Source organism: Rosa chinensis, chromosome 2 (assembly GCF_002994745.2).
Source record: "Rosa chinensis cultivar Old Blush chromosome 2, RchiOBHm-V2, whole genome shotgun sequence".
Classification (NCBI taxonomy): Eukaryota; Viridiplantae; Streptophyta; class Magnoliopsida; order Rosales; family Rosaceae; genus Rosa; species Rosa chinensis.
In genome coordinates, this window is record NC_037089.1 from 28,880,754 (window position 1) to 28,887,156 (window position 6,403).

Below are 6,403 nucleotides of genomic sequence, written 5' to 3' on the forward strand. Positions count from 1 at the left end.
TAGATATAGTTATGCGCTAACACACCACCACTGCAATGGCATAAAAGACATTTTTCGCTACCTTAGATAGGTACGGCGGATATGGGCTTATTATATCCCTACACATCAAGGAATGGATCAAACCCCCTTGATCCTCAGAATGATGTTTGCCTTGTTGGATATGCTGATATAGACTATCTATCAGACCAGCATAAGGCACGTTCCCAAACTGGTTATGTCTTTACCATTGGGAATACTGCAATTTCTTGGAGGTCTACGAAATAGACACTTGTTTCTACCTCTTCGAATCATGCTGAGATACTAGCTCTTCACGAAGCAGTATGTGAATGTACATGGCTAAGAGCCGTTACAAACCATGTTCGAAGCACATGTGGACTACATTCCACCACTGATGAACCAACCATTATCTACGAGGATAATGCTGCTTACATAGAGCAGATAAAGATGAGTTTCATCAAAGGAGACAACACCAAACATATTGTACCGAAGTTCTCCTTCAATTAGCAACAACAGGAGCATCAGAAGATTGAAGTTAAGCAGATTTGATCTGAAGACAATCGTGCAGACCTCTTCACCAAGTCACTACCAAAGTCTACATTCTAGAAGCATGTCCAAGGAATTGGTCTACGTAAACTATCTGACTTACCTAACATGTAATTTTCAGGGGGAGTCGAAATCAGGGGGAGTATCCTGAAGCATACTCATTTGACCATCGTGTACTCTTTTTGTCCTTCGTCCAGGGTTATTTTGTCCCACTGGATTTTGTTACCTGGCAATGTTTTGACGAGGCACATCTTTAGCATGGTCACCCCGCTTAGTGCATCCAGAAGATGCTTTGATTCGACATATATATACATTTGCTCATCTTTTCCCTTCGACCACGGGTTTCTCCCATTGGGTTTACCGGGCAAGGTTTTGGTGTAGCAACTCTAATGCATCACTCTCGTAGACATACTATCTACTTATGGTGCTGATAAGAAGACTCCACCTATCTCTAAAGCTGTGATACTGCTAATCCACACTCAAGCGCGTTCGACCAAGGTTATTTTTTCCTATAGGGTTTTTATTACTTAGCAATGTTTTTGACGAGACAACTTAGAAGCGCATAGCAGGGGCAACACTATTGACATGGAATATCCAAGGGGGAGTGTTGTAAATATTAATGTGGCTATTCATGTAATAGCAATTAGTGTTGCGTGATATACGCCAATTAAGATTGATTGGTGATTAACAGAATATAATTAGCGATTGATTGATTGTAATCAGATGAGTAATTAATGTAATCGTTAAATAGTTACATTTTGTGAAACTGAAGTACTCCTATATAAACCTCATTGTGAGATAAATAAAATCACTTCATTCTTCACACTCTCTATTCTATGCTTACTTTTCATTTTACAACAATTTCTCTTTTGTTAAAGGAAAAACATATTGTGTGCTTTCGTCAAAGTGATTGACGGAGAGGGAATCAAGCAATTACCGATTAACATCAATCAGCATGGATTACGAACCAATCAGTAGTTAATGTCATCATTGTAATTGTTCTTTCCATTGTAATTCTCTCCCTATAAAAAGGAGTTATGAAATGAAATGAGTAGACCATTCCAATCTCAATTTTACTTTAACATCTTTTATATTGTTTTTTTTTTTTACATGTATTCATTAATGTACAATTGCTTTATAAAATTCACTAATTAATTCTTTTATTAATGGTCTCGACGCTCTCTCTCTCCCTCCAGGGCTTGATTGTCTGCATCTGTATCTCTGATCGAATTTGGTTCGCAATCCTGGTGTTCGTACGGGGCGCTAACCCAACGTCTCCTGAGAATCCGGTCCAGGTAAAGTAGAGATGGGTTGATCTTAAAACTTCAGCGGATCAAAAGATGAGCAACAAAGTTGGAAACTGTCACGACTCACCTGTGGATCATGAAGCTTCCAGACAACTTCTGGCTGAAAAGCTTCATCTGACACCAATGCTCTGAGGTCTGCATCAGTGACTCTCTGTGACACCAATCAATTAAATTAAGTGGGCAAACAGCAAGAATATCGTGAAGAACACCAAAACAAGAATATAAATCATTAAAATATTGATCATAAGATATAGTGTTCATTCTGTTCACTTACATCTTAATCAATTGGTCTGTTGGGTTGTACAATCCAATATTTAAAAGGTCTGGTCTTTAAATAATTCACTATAAATCGACACAAGAATTTCAGAAAGGCAATAATGCATATTATAACTTCACTATCCATTAGACAATGACTTCCAGAAGTGTATTACAAGATTCAGTTTACCTTTTTCTGTTCAGCTACTCCTTTGAAGCGCCAGAATACAGTCTCAAGTTGAACATCATCAAGCTCAAAACCAAGCTAACAAGAGCAAAGAGAGCATCAGGAAGCTGTAGTTAACAAACCAACAACTTTGGTTCCACATTGCAAGAAATGAGCAGCATTTTGTACCTGTTGAAGCTGATTTTTCAAAGCATGGCGTCCACTGCATAAGAAAATCATGCCCAGACAAAAACCGACAATTTAGTGTTTGGAGGAAGGAAATGTTTAGTGCACAAAATAAGTAAATTTCCGAGAAGGAAAACATATATACATGCAAGTGAAATAAGTGAATTATCAAATGGCATATGTATCTTACTGGACATATACTTACAAAGGTTTTTAGATTTAAAAACAAATGTAGTTTATATCTAAAACCTTGTATTTGATAATTCACAATCATAACAATCTTCATAAGCAACTATTCACACAGGTTTAGCATGGCTATGTGTGCCTCTTTAACCAATACTCCAGATCCTTCCCCCAAACCCAAGTTAATGTATCCGAACACAAAATCAGTTAGATAGAAGTTCAATGTTTGGAAATTAGAGGTCCTAAGTCACTTCAAACTTACAAATATAAAGAAAAAAAATTAGGACCATTCGGTAACATTTTATCTGTGGATGTTGTTTTTATTTTAGAAAGTACCTACAAAAAAAAAAAAAAAGGGTTAAAAAATGGCGGGAAAGACATAGTACATGACAGGGGTGAGGAAATGCTATACATACACTAAAACAGTTTCAACTAATTTCTTTTTTGTGTTTCCTGCAGTCATCTTTATCTATTGCACACCTCTCTCATCTCCCTCCCTCATTTTCCTAATACTGTCTTCATATCTCTTTTCCAAAGAAGATGAAAACATTTTGAAACTAACCATTACATGTTGAAATTCAACTTGAATGAAATAATTAGTTACTCACAAACCAGAAAAATGAAGAAAGAGAATTAGATCATCCTATTCATGCCTGATGGGGGGGGAAAATCAGGGGAATGAAAAGTGCATTAATTGAAACATATTAACTTAGCATAAAGCCACTTATCAAAAAAAAAAAATTAGCATAAAGCCAAAGGCTGAAGAGCAATACAAAGTCGCAAAATAAAATGGTGCCAACAAATATCCAATGGTTACTAGGAAACTGTTGTAACACTCCAAGAAATCTAATCTAGACTACAAGATGATACTTATCATTATTTCTATAAGCTCACAAAATAAGTGAAGAGGTGTCGATTGACTTTGTGAGAATGTTAATATCAATTCCCTAGTCACTATCAACCCAAATCACCTAGTTCTACAAATATATAGAATCTTAGTTCAATAACTAGTCTCTAATAGGGATGCACAAATGTGCTCGTTATTCCCTGTTTATAAGCTGTATCACTACTCACTACATAAACCAATTGAAGGAAAACACACTTCTCAAGATTCAGTTAACAGTTAGGCACTGAGAAGCATGTGGGAATTACGAAGTGGCTTATCAAATATATTGCTATTAATTTCAATAGGATGATTGAGCTTTAATTTTCTCCCATTTTTATGAACAGAAAAGGAAAGTACGTGTTCAGCCCATCAATTAGGATGATTGTTTCAAAAGAATTTACCTAAGTTTCCCTAGGACAATGGCAGCTTCACTGGACCGGTCATACCCAATATCTTCAGGAGATATAATTTCATATGTACGTTTGTCCTTGAGCATTCCATCCTATAAATCAGAAAGCATATTAGATGTATATACTAATAAATTTCATTATGACCAACTGAAACTATGGAAATGGGCTAAAATTGCTTAAAATTGACAAACCTGATGGATACCACTTTCATGTGCAAAAGCATTAGCTCCAACAATCGCCTTGTGTTGCTACACATGCATTCCAGTGTACTCTGAAACCTATAAAACCAAACCATTTAGTTAAGAAACCCCATCCAAAGCAGTTACAGTAATGAAGGAAAAACTGGTTGAAGAAAAAAATACCATCTTGCTTGTCATATAAATATGCCGAGGATTTATTCCGGTATAAAGCCCCCCAAATACATGCTCCCCACGGCAGTTTAAGGTCATGACAACCTGCGATATATTCGGTTAACCATGTTATTTAAAGGAAAATGAGAAGAAACAATAAACAAAACAGAGCTAAGTTCATAGAATTTAAGAGAGAGGAGGAGGAGGAGAGGGGGAGGGGGAAGGGGGGAGGGGGAGGGGGGAGGGAAGGCGTTCTATCAGGGGAGATCGAACTCAACTTTTCCAAATTCAACATTACTTATAACTAAACTTCAAAGATTGCATGTTGCAACGGCAAATAACTCTCACCTCCTCTAATGAAGCATTACCAGCCCTTTCACCAATTCCATTGATTGTTACTTCCAATTGCCTAGCACCTCTACTTGCCCCCTGAACATAGATAAGTGTAAGTGCATTTTGTCAAAACATTACATGCCCAATTATAAGACCAAAACAAAAAGTATACCGCTAAAGTGTTGGCAGTAGAAAGTCCAAGATCATTGTGGCAGTGAGCCGAGATGATAACGTCATCAATTCCAGGGGTATTAGATTTAATGTCAGCAATCAACTGACCAAATTCAGTTGGCACGTTATAACCCACAGTGTCAGGAATGTTCAGAGTTGTTGCCCCGGCCTTTATAACTTCACCTAAAATCTGATATAGAAATTCCTTCTCAGATCTGGTAGGGTTTGGGCCAAGAAAACAAAAGAAGGAAATATTAGAAACACAAGCAAATGAAATCTACTGAATAGAAGGGAAAAAAATATATATATAACTAAAGAGGCTAGCGAAGTCTACGATTCATCACAAATCAGGATTCAATTGCAGGTTAATTACAGCATGTAATACAAGTATTGTCAAGATGGATTATACTAATGATAAATTTATAGGTGGAACAAGTGCGAATTTACAAATTAACGAATTGCAGAAATGATGGCATCACTATATAACATCAGCACACAAGGACTTCTTGTTCCTTCTTCTACTAGGACAAAATCTTTTTTTTTTTTTTTTTTTTTTTTTTTACAGAATCAATAATTTTACCTGCCGGCATCTTCCGGGCTAAACTGGACATCTTGGCAACCCAAGCTCCTAGCATAGCTCACCATACTCCTCGCCATTTCGATCACCTGCTCCTTCGTCTTCCTCAGCTTATGCTCCATATGAATCGGACTGGTAGCAATGAAAGTATGAATCCTCGGCCTCTTTGCATACTTGACCGCCTCCCACGCCGTCTTAATATCCTTCTCATTGCACCTGGACAGCCCACAGATCACAGGGACATAACCGTCTTTATCCACGAAATTCCCGACCTCTTTCGCGATCATCTTCACGGCTACGAAGTCGTCCTTCGACGCCGCCGGGAACCCGGCGTCGATTATGTCGACGCCGAGCTTGGCCAGCTGGCGCGCAATGTTGAGCTTCTCCTTGGAGGTGAGCGAGGCGCCGGGGGACTGCTCGCCGTCGCGGAGCGTGGTGTCGAAGATGCGGATATAGTTCGGGTCGGAGATGCGGTTGGGGACGTATTCGGGGCGGCGCGTGGGGGTAGGGTTAGGGTTTTGCGAGCAGAGAACTCGTCCTTTGGTAGCGGCGCGAAGATTGGTAGCCGAAATCGGGAGGTTCGGGCTGTGGTGGCGGCGGTGGTTCAGGAAATTTGAACGGAATAGGAGCTGCGATTGGGAGTGAGAGCATCGGACTGGAGAAGAAGAAACAATGGCAGCGGGTGAGATTGTGTGGGGAGTGCACACAGTGGCCATTGTTAGAAAGAGTAGCTACGAAACAGGTGGCTGCAGGGAGTTTATAGGAGAAGGGAGGGAGTACGGCCACATTTGAAAATTCGAATTTTCTTTTTTGTTTTTAAGAGAGTGGCGGAATTTGCTTTCCACGTGGAGCGATGGTGGCGGGTTTAACATTTTTTTTTGGAGTAAAAAATACAATCTATTAATCCAACAGAAAGGGGATGACATTTACCAAAAACAAAAAGGGGATGACATCGTAAGTCCCAACTACTCCAAGTAGAGAAGAGGGCTCACTCATACCTTTAATATAGAACCAGCGATTATATATACCATGAGCT

At 38.9% G+C, this 6,403-nt stretch overlaps 1 pseudogene; it reads right to left on the reverse strand.

Annotated features, from left to right (window-relative positions):
- Window positions 1–1,688: 1,688 nt before the first annotated feature.
- LOC112184058 lies at window positions 1,689–6,120 on the reverse strand (annotated as a pseudogene).
- Window positions 6,121–6,403: the final 283 nt, after the last annotated feature.